The sequence below is a fragment of the Emydura macquarii genome, unplaced genomic scaffold, assembly GCF_026122565.2.
Source record: "Emydura macquarii macquarii isolate MOO-44397 ecotype Brisbane River unplaced genomic scaffold, CSIRO-AGI_Emac_v2 contig_3494, whole genome shotgun sequence".
Lineage (NCBI taxonomy): Eukaryota > Metazoa > Chordata > Testudines > Chelidae > Emydura > Emydura macquarii.
In genome coordinates, this window is record NW_027133631.1 from 62,311 (window position 1) to 72,622 (window position 10,312).

Sequence of the window (10,312 nt, forward strand, 5' to 3'; positions counted from 1 at the left end):
TGAGAATTTCAATAACTCAGTCATAGGTTAAGGGTCTATTACAGGAGTGGGTGGTTCTGTGGCCTGCGTTTTGCAGGAGTCAGAGCAGATCATCATATTGGTCCCTTCTGACCTTAAAATTTGTGAGTCTGTGACTGAATCACTGTGAACACAAGACCAGCAAATGAAAATTAGTTAGTTTGCTGAACAAATATCTTTAGGAATTGTGATTATGATTTCTCAGAATTTCAGAAGGTAATAGCATATTTTTCAAAAATATTCTAATTAATCTGGCAATTTCTGAATGTTGCTGAACACTAAGGGACAAATTATTTGCTCGTGTAACTCTATTGAAGTCAATGGTTTTATGAGCAGATAATTTGGCCCTGAAGTCTACGGCCCTCTGAATAGCAATGAATCAAACCAGGCCTGTTTTTTCAAGGATAAATCAGTGTTAAAGCTGTGTTGGTTGGAGCCATATTTAAGATCACTTTCAGGTCTTTGTGTAGTACACACAGGCCATTCTTTCACTCTTGTCTCACACAAATCCTGCTGGGCACTATTTATGTATTTGTATGAAATAAAAACATTTGCTTTTAGCCACCGCTTCCAAACTAAGGAAAGTCCTGGGTGTTTTTTTTTTCAGATCCCTTTTTCCCGAGGGTGAACCCGTGGATATTGGCTCTGAGTGTGATCCTGATGGTTTTGTTTGTTTGTTTGATTGGCCTCATTATTTATCTCTTTAAAATGAAAGGTAACTATCAAAGGGAGAAATACACTGGACATTAAGGTTATATTCTAATAAATGAATAACAGAAATTTAGATATTTGACAAGAAAAGAAAGTGTGACCTGCTGATCTATTCCAAATAAAGAAGAAGAATATATGTGTATTTATTGATAGAGGGCGGGGTCAGAGGTGTGAGGGGAGAGAGAATAGAAATTGAACCAGACAGTCAGATCATAGCAGACACAGCTGTGTTCTGTTCGGTCCTCCATCTCCCCCTCTTTCCCACTTCTCAGGGGGTTACAGCTGTCTGTCTCTGGTTCCACTTGAGACAAGGTTCTGCAAAGCCTAGGCTTCCATATGTGTACTTCAAATCTCTTTTTTGCTAATGAAGTGTAGTGCACCTTGACATTACAGTGATGTACCGTATAGAAACGCCCTGTGGTAAATCAGTAAATGAACACATTTGTTCTTCAGTCGGGGCGGGGGGGGAAGGGGAAGGGAGAAGTCATATCAACTTTCACATAACTCAGACATCCCTGTCCATGCCTCTCTTCACTTAATCCATAAAGAATATCTGCCCAATTTCCAAATAAATGGGACATGTCCCTCTATGCTCCTAATTAACTGTGTTACTAGAGCATGTCGTGTTCTAACTCTCAGGAAGCATGAGATGGGAATAATTTTTTTTTTCTGTATTTTTTAAGGGAAACTCACTGAAGAAGTTGGTAAGTTTCAATTTTCCTTTTTCCACAAATACAATTTTTGACGATAGTTACACATTTGTATCTAGGCTAGGTTGTTTCTTTGATTTATTTCTATTTTTGTGTGTGTGTCAGGGTGGGCGGGGGGAAGAGGTTGGTGTGTGTGTGATCGGCTGAACCTTTTAGGGTCTGTTTGGATGTTTCCAGAGACCCTTTCCCCTAAAGTCCTTCTAATCAAGAAATGAGCTCAGCAGAGGCATGTTTCTCAGGGTTGTGGATTTTTCACACACCTGAGAGAAGTGGCTATGCCTAGTTTTCAGTGCAGACAAGACCTCAATCTCAGAGTTTTTCACAAGAATCTATAGAGGTCTGGCTTGTTAATGAAGGTGTGCTGAAGTGCAAATTTGCTGTAATATGTTTATCAAGAATATGTGTGCCTCAGTTTCCCCTATATGTGGCATTGTGACCCAGTAGGGGGGAAAGGACTGTTTGCTCTCAAGGGAGGCTAGGAGACATAAGTGCAGGTGCTGCCTGGCTGTCTGGGCCTTAGTCCCTATATCAATGGAGCATCTGAGAAGACCATGGCAAATCCAGTCACCTGAACATTGGCACCTAGCAACCAAGGACCCAGAGGCAGATGGATTTCCCCACACCTGAGCAGGGAAGCTGAGCAACATCCCCCAGTTCAAGAGCAAAGGACTGGAGAGGTGTGAGGTGGGGGATAGATGGTGGGTGCTTGAAGGAGTCGGGACTCTCACCTGGGGTCTGACCAAGGGGGTCAGACAGACAGAGAGACAAACAGAGCTAGGACAGTGGGGTTCAGTACAGCTTGGCTGGGCTCTGGGCTGACCAGAACGGTCTGTGCTTTAACCTTCCATTCTCGGTGACAATGTGAGGACTTCCTAGGCAGCTGTGTCCAGGTAACTGATACACCCGACTGTTCTGACAGCGCTCTTTGAGTGTCACTGCGAACACTTGGTCAGGTGTGTTTATCCCTGAAGAGTGTGCCGAGGACGTCTGAACAGCTGGACCCCAGGACAGGGTTTGTCTTCAACCACTCCCTTAGATCTGGTCTGAAGCGCCCTTTTGAGTAGGAAACGTTCACAAGTTGTCTTCCTACCAGCGGCTCTGTTGCAAGAATCGCCTACCTCTGAGTTCCAGCAGCCTTCCTCCTGCCTGCCACCCCCTTCCTGTGACAAACTCTCCTTTCAAGATCATGTCCTCCAAGTGGAAGCGGCCCTGCAGCAACACCTGGTTAATACCACTTTAGCCCGGAGGAGTTTTCGTCTTTTCCCATCTGTGATGGGGTGTGGCCCCTTGACAGAGTCTAGTTTTATAATATTTGGAGTAAGTCTAAATTAGATAAACTTCACAGCACAGTGTTATTTGGGGTGTGGGAAGAAGCAATAAAAAAGAAGTTGAATAGAAATAATCACCCTGCCTGAACTTTGTATTGATGATAAAGAGAAACAACACAGAAGGGAAGGAAAACTCATAAACTTTGATATGTATTTCTGTTTATTCTCTAGGGAAACAAGATCTAGAAATTGGAAAGTGTCATTGTCCTTCCTCTGATAAGAAATATTTTGTACCAAATTGGATCCTCACATGGGAGTGTAATTTGGGTTAGGTGACCTAGTGGTTATTACACTTAGTGCCCCCTCCCAGTAGGCAGGTCTTGCCGTCCAGGTCCTCTTTTGATCAGAGGAGCAGGGAGTCAGGCAGTGGTAGGGGAGCCCAGGCCAGTCCACTCCACTGGGCTCTGACCCAAGTGGAGGGTCAACAATGTCTGGTCCCCAAAGTGGTCCTCTGAGTCGCCCTCCCTGCATCACTTCCTACCCTCTGCTGTTCTCCTCCAGCTTCCAGTCCAAGATAACGTGAAAACAAAAAGAAAAGGCAATCAAAGCATCAGCCACAACGAGGCTAAGCGACAATCAGTCCCTTGGGGAGACTTCTCTGGCACCCTTGTTGGAAGGCTTCTCTGGCCACTGTCAGAAGACAGGATAGTGGGTTAGATGGATCAATGGTCTGACCCAATATGGCCATTCTTATGTTGTTGTCAGGACCCTTCAGGGTACGTCTGTCCTCCCCAGCCTCTCCCTTCTGAGCTGGATTACTCCCTTTCACCCCTTTCTCCAGTTGGAGCATGATCTGCAGGGCTGGAAGGTCAGGGATACCTGGGCCCAGTACCGTTCTTTCACCCTTCAGGCCAAGGATAGGTTTGTATACGACCCCCTCACACACTCTTCCCCTCAGACTTTGGGCTGTGGTGTCCTGGGGCCAGGTGTGTCCCCACAATCCTGTGATAAGAAGTCAGCATATTTGTGTTCTGTGCCTGAATGATGTACCTGCTGAAAGCTACATGGCTGCATTGACAGATACTGCTGCATATTACCTGGGTTATGGTGTATAATTGAGTTCAGCCAGTGAAGTGGGGCATGGTCAGTTACTAGATGGAAGGGCTGTCCCCACAGATAATTGCTTAGGGTATCAACAGCTCATTTCACCTCCAGGGCCTCCTTCCCGTTAATCAATTAGGCTTCCTCCTTTGGGAACAACTTCCTGCTGAAATAGAGAACAGGGTGTTCTCCTCCTCCAAATTCTTGAGTCTGATATGGACACATCTCTTTGGAGAATAAAGGACTTTTAGAAGTCTGATTGGAATTCTCCTGGTTGCTGGGTCAATGGGTCTTTTAATGCCCTAAATTCCTTTTCACGGCTTTTAGTCCAATGGACCTTTTTGGGTGCAGTGTCTTTAACCAGGTGTGTCAAAGGGGCAGCCAAGGTAGTGAAGTTTGGGATGAACGGTGGATAGTATCCCGCTAATCCCATAAAACCGCTGGACTTGCTTCTTTGTGGAAGGGACAGGGCAGCTCACTAGGGATTGGAGTTCTTCCAACAAAGTTTGCAGTTGCACTGTCTGCCCTTCCCCTCCACAGCATACCGTAGGTAAGTGACTTCTTGGTTGGCCAGCTGACATGGCTTTATTGCATTTCAGTCTCTAGCCCCCAATTAGCAACTAGGTCCAGTAAAGAGATAAGTTATTAAATCTCTATTCTCTTTGCCAAAAATGTTCTCCTGACCCCCAAAGGGTCAGGCATGTTTCCAAATCAATATAAGTTTGGATCTTACCTGAAATACCATGCTGCCAGCCAATCCTTCAGTAACTAACACTAAAGGTTTATTTCAAAAGGAAAGAAATAAGAAGAGAGATGTTAAATGGCCAAAGCAATCAGATACATAAAAATGACTTAAAAGTCCATATATATTAGATTCTGAGTAGAATATTAGATTCTGAGTAGAACTGTGGAATTGCAGGCTTGTACAGTCCCTCTGTTATACCTCCAGTACCTGGATGGGTCTCAGTCCTTTGTTTCACAGCTTCAGTTGTAGATGAGTTGCTCCAGGTTTTGATGATTTATATTGCAGGATACTTCTGGAAAACTTATAACTTTATTTTTCTCTCATTGTAATAGTTCATACAATATTGAATCATGGAATACTTGTTGAGATCAGCTCTCATCTCGAATTATGTGCTTGGTTTTAGGGTGGAGAAGATATGTGGCACCTATAGAAGAAGGTAATTAAAGATAGTGTTTTATCAATGTCTATATATCAGTTTCCATGAGACAATGTTCCTCTTTTTCCTTGAATGTGGAAGTGGATATGTTAGTTCATTCCCCAGCATCCTGCATTTCACAGCACATCATGAGGTGAGGCAGGGCTGTGATTGTGTCCTAGCACACCACAATGATCTGTATCATATTGCAGCTACTCTTCCTGCCTCTCCACTGCCTACATGGGCTCTGCGCCCGACAGAGATTTGTGAGAGCAGCTTCCACTCATTAGACAGAGCCAGTGGGAAATGCAGCTCCACAACCTCTAGCCCAGGGGGAGTTTGTTTTCTCTCCAGATTCTGATGGCCTATCTCCAGTGCCACTCTGTTTCTTCCTTCATCTTCTCTCTGGAGGAAGCCAGTAGCTCTGCAGTGACCTCCTATTGACTTGGTGAGCAGGGAGTGTGTCTGTGGGTGATCCTTGCTCTAATCTCAATCAGAGGGACAGAGCCTTGATCACAGACACAGGCTCTCCTGGCTCCAATCTACAGATCCAGGGAGCTCCTGTGACCAGGCTGCTAAACTAGGACGCAGCAGAATAAAACCAGCACAGATGGGCTCTGCAACCTGGGATCTTGTCTCTTTTCTCTTCTCTCCAACTACCATGATACCAGAATTCTCCTGTCCCTCTTAAACAGGACATGACTTTAGTCTCCCATCACTAGCATGGCCCTCTCTTTCTTTCCACCAGCCACCTACTCCACAGCTCCCCCCCCCCACATCGCTTCTTCCTTATTCAACTATGAGCCCTTCCCCTGTGTTAACCCCTCCCTCAGGCTAATGTACTTTTGTGTTGCAACTGCTGCTGAGCAGTGCAATTCTGGGCATGTTCAATCCTGCTCCTGTTTGGCCCGTTGCTGTCCGAGGACTGACATTTCAAAGCAGGCAGGATACCAGCGGGAGGGAGGCCCCAAACCAAAGTCCAGCTCAGGGGCTGCAGGGACACAGTGAGATTCAAGCTGGGGAGGAGGAGGGGAGCTCTGTCAATGTTCACTGAGTTGTACAATCTGCCAGGGCCCCCAGAGTGTCTAGGCCCCTCCAGGGGGAGAGGTCGGGCAGGGGTGGAAGATTCCAAGTCCCAGGCTGTGCCCAGCTGATTCTTTCACTCTATGACTCACTGCTCTCTGCCAGGCAGTGACTCTCCCCAGCACTTTGCTGCCATCTCAGAGCTGCCGGGTAAATCCTGGAGGAAGGAGATTTCCTGATTCACGCTCCAGGTGGGGCAGATTCTGTCACTGACACCATCAAACCCTCCCCCAGGGATGAGCTCGGCTCCTAACACTCTGATTCTCTCTCCCCCCAGCGAATGTGACTCTGGATCCAGACACGGCTCATCCCGACCTCGTCCTGTCTGCGGATGGGAAAAGTGTGAGAGCAGAACACACACGGCAGGATCTACCTGACAACCCCGAGAGATTTGACACTGAGCTCTGTGTGCTGGGCTGTGAGGGATTCACCTCGGGGAGACATTGCTGGGAGGTGGAGGTGGGGGATGGACAAGGCTGGGCTGTGGGGGTGGCCAGAGAGTCTGTGAGGAGGAAGGGAGGGATCAGTCTTAGCCCTGAGGGGGGGATCTGGGCTGTGGGGTGGTGGATGGGTCAGTTCTGGGCTCTCACCTCCCCTGTGACCCCCCTGCCCCTGAGCTGGGTCCCCAGCAGGATCCGGGTGTGTCTGGACTGTGACCGGGGGCAGGTGACATTTTTCGATGCTGGTGACCAGGCCCCGATCTTCACTTTCCCGCCGGCCTCTGTCCCTGGGAGGAGAATCTGCCCCTGGCTCCAGGTGCTGGGATCCCAGCTCAGCCTGTGTCCCTGAGACATTGGGGACCCTCTCTAGCCGCACACATCCTAGTCTCTATGACCCTGGAGGACTCCCATCTACCCGGTCCCAGGCTCTTCATCTCTGTGATCCCTGGAAGCTCCTTGCCCCTCCCTGCAGCACCAGAGATGGGAGGGGGAGGAGGGTGAAGAACCCCTGGAGCTGCAGCTGGAGCAGAGGGGCCCAGAGGGGCAGATGTGGGGCTGGGCAGGGGCAGAATTAACAGCCGGGCTGGGGACAGGCAGACGTGGGGGTGGCCGGACCTACATTAATTAATGAGGTTTGGGAGGTTGAGGAGAAGCTGGAAGATCCGCAGCGGCAGGGAGGGTTTGTACAATCTGTGGGGTTAGATCTCACTGGGGCTCCCAGCCAGAGCTCCTGCCGCAGGGCCACAGTCACCTTCCTCTGTCGCTGCAGGGCTGGCACCACATTAATTGTCTCACACACGCAGGGGATGGGCAGGGAGAGTTCAAAAATCACAGGATCACCCAGATACAGTCTGTGTTGTTTTGAAACCTCAGGTTTTGAAGGTTCAATTTCAGGACTTTTGGTTCTGACTCATGATTTTTAACTTCTGGGATTGGCAACACCGAGAGTCACTGAGGCCAGGGTGGGTTGAACCAGAGCAAACAGAGGAACGAAAAGGGAAAGATAAAGTAAAACAAAATAAATGGAGAGTCCTGGAGAAAGGGTGTAAAATAGCTATGAAAACAATGAGAGGAAAACACTCTGAAGAGGGGAACCAGCCAGAGGCAGTGTGAGGGGAAGGGATAGACTGAGAGAGAGAATGGAGAACGTGAGTGGGGAATGATCTGTGACAGGGATCAGAGGAAAGTGGAAGAGAAACAGAAATAAATGGAGATGGGAAATGTGGGCTAGAAAACTGGTGAGTAAAAGTGAATGTAGGAGAGTAAAGAGTTAAAAGCTGGTCAAGTGGTCAGGCCTAAGTTACAGGGAACAGGGTCAAGGCACGGGCAAACCTTGTTTCTGCTAATTGGTGTGAATTCTAGTTAGTTTGTTATTTCTCTTCTGTTCCTCCCTTCCTGGCCATCTGTGCAGGGGATGAGTCTATCACTATTCCTGCACAAGGCCTTGGTGGGAAGAAAGCCTTATCTTCCTTCTTCCCCTGGCATGCCTTTACTTCAAAGAATGTTAGGGTAAAATGTATAGGTTTTAAGGTGATGTGCCTGACCTCTGTATGGTAATCCTGTAAACAACAAACAGGGGCGGGTATAATTATATTCATTATGCAGTTGTTAATATTCATTTTATTGGTGTCAATGTAACCAAATAAGGGTCTATGCGGAGTTGCTGGTAATGTATACAGTTACATACTGTTATGGATAAAAGAACTGTAAAGTAACCTCCTCGTTGCTCACTTGTGGTGTGGAGGTGGAACAAGCAGGCAATAAAGGGTTCTGTCTCCCCAATCCGCCCCTGGGACAACCTCTTTTGGTTATTTCTAACAGTGAAAAGGGAGGAGAAAAGGGAACACAAAAGGGACAGAGAGATTTATAAAACGTCACTGAAGATGAGACTGCAACTCATTAATTGCACATGTCACTTCCGTGACTCTGTTGCCATTTTAGTGTCATTAAAAAAACTGTTCCAAAATCTGTGTCTCTTTTCCATTGCTGGTGTTATTGACGCTGCTTCTTAGCTCCTTTTCAATCTGATGGGTATTTACATTAAATTACATTACATTAAAGCGTGCAAGACAATTCTGATTTATTTTTTGTTTTCTTAATTTCCCAGCTTCAATTGTTGGGGGTAGATTGGTGGGATTTGCTTCTCGACTTGGTTGTTAACCTCCAGCACCAACAGGGAATATACCGGCATGTCCTTATGGTGTGAGCTGAGGCTTTACTGTGATATGTTGCTATCCAGCCTGTGCTCTGTCTCTTGTGCTGTCTATAGCCATGTAAACCAGGAATTTGTCAGCTGTGCTCTGTGGAGAGGTGGCTGAACACATGGTGCTGATTCTCCTCTTTGTTTCCAGAGGTACTGAATTTATTCAAAGGTAGCTAAAGATACATGAAATATGTTGTTCACATTTCTTCTGCAATTGCTCTGGCTCCAGGGAGGTGTTGATGGGATGGGACCAGCTCCGAGAGACAGTCTCTGGACATTTGTCTACATTGGGCCGTAGGTTTCTCTTTCTCACTTTACAATCTGTGTGTAGACAAGGCAAGTGATGGTTTCTCCTCAGTGTAACTGGTCAAGAAGAATTCTGTGGTTGGAGGGTGTTGGGGTGGCTTGTGGAAACGGAGAGAAAAACTCTCTGATAGGTTCGGTTTGGGATACAGGGGGTTAAGCGAGACAGTGATGATTCTGGGGGTTTGATTAATCAATAAACCCTTTATTTTACAATAAACAATCCTATCCTTATAATAACACAGTTCTATTTCTATAATAAACAGTTTCACAGCAAGCAATTGCACAGCAAACAGTGATAGCAAAGAGCAGGAGAACTCCGTGCACGAAAGGACAAAGGACAAAATGTGCCACCCAAGACTTTAGCGTTTTGTGATCTCTCCTGGATCAACGCATGGCTGCCAGCATGTGACACTAGGGTGCCTGGTTTTGGAGTTCTTCCCCGCATTGATAACCTCTTTGCTGGCTTGGCTTGTGGACAAAAGTTCAGCAAGATTGCTCTGCTTCAGGCATATTTACAGATGTGCATCAATGAGAAGTCCCAAGAGCTGTTGATTATCATGACACATAAAGGGCTCTACCAATACTGTCGCTTGCCTTTTGAAATAACGTCTGCTCTAACTTTGTTCCAGAGGCCTATGGATCAGATCTTGAGTGGCTTGCCAGGAGTCCAGTGCTATCTTGACAATATCCTGGTCACTGGCAAGAATGAGGAGGATCTCCTTAAGAACTTGGAGGCTGCCCTATAAAGACTGAAGAGTATGGCCTACGAGTCCGCAAAGACAAATGTGAATTCTTCCAGACCTCTGTTGAATATTTGGGACATATCATAGATGCTACTGGCCTTCGTAAGGCTCCTGCAAAAGTCAAGGCTATTGTGGAAGCTCCACCCTCTCAAAACATAAGCCAACTTTGCTCTTTTTTACAGCTATTGAACTATTATGGAAAGTTTATTCCACAGTTAGCAACCTACTGAAACACTACATGAACTCCTTGGCCAGAACAAGGTCTGGAAGTGGATTGAAGCCTGTGATGTTGCATTTAACAAGGCTAAATGTGCATTGCTAAATTCAGAGGTTCCGACACATTTTCATCCGTTCTTACCTCTACAGTTGGCCTGCAATGCCTTCCCTTATGCAATGGGAGCGGTCGTGTCACACATTATGCCTTTGGGAAAGGAGAGACCCATTGCTTTTGCCTTGCGCACCTTAAGCAAAGCTGAAACTAACTATGCCCAAATTGAACGTGAAGCAATCATTTTCAGAATTCAGAAATTTCACCTGGGAATCACAGAATTGTACCTGTTTGGCCGGAA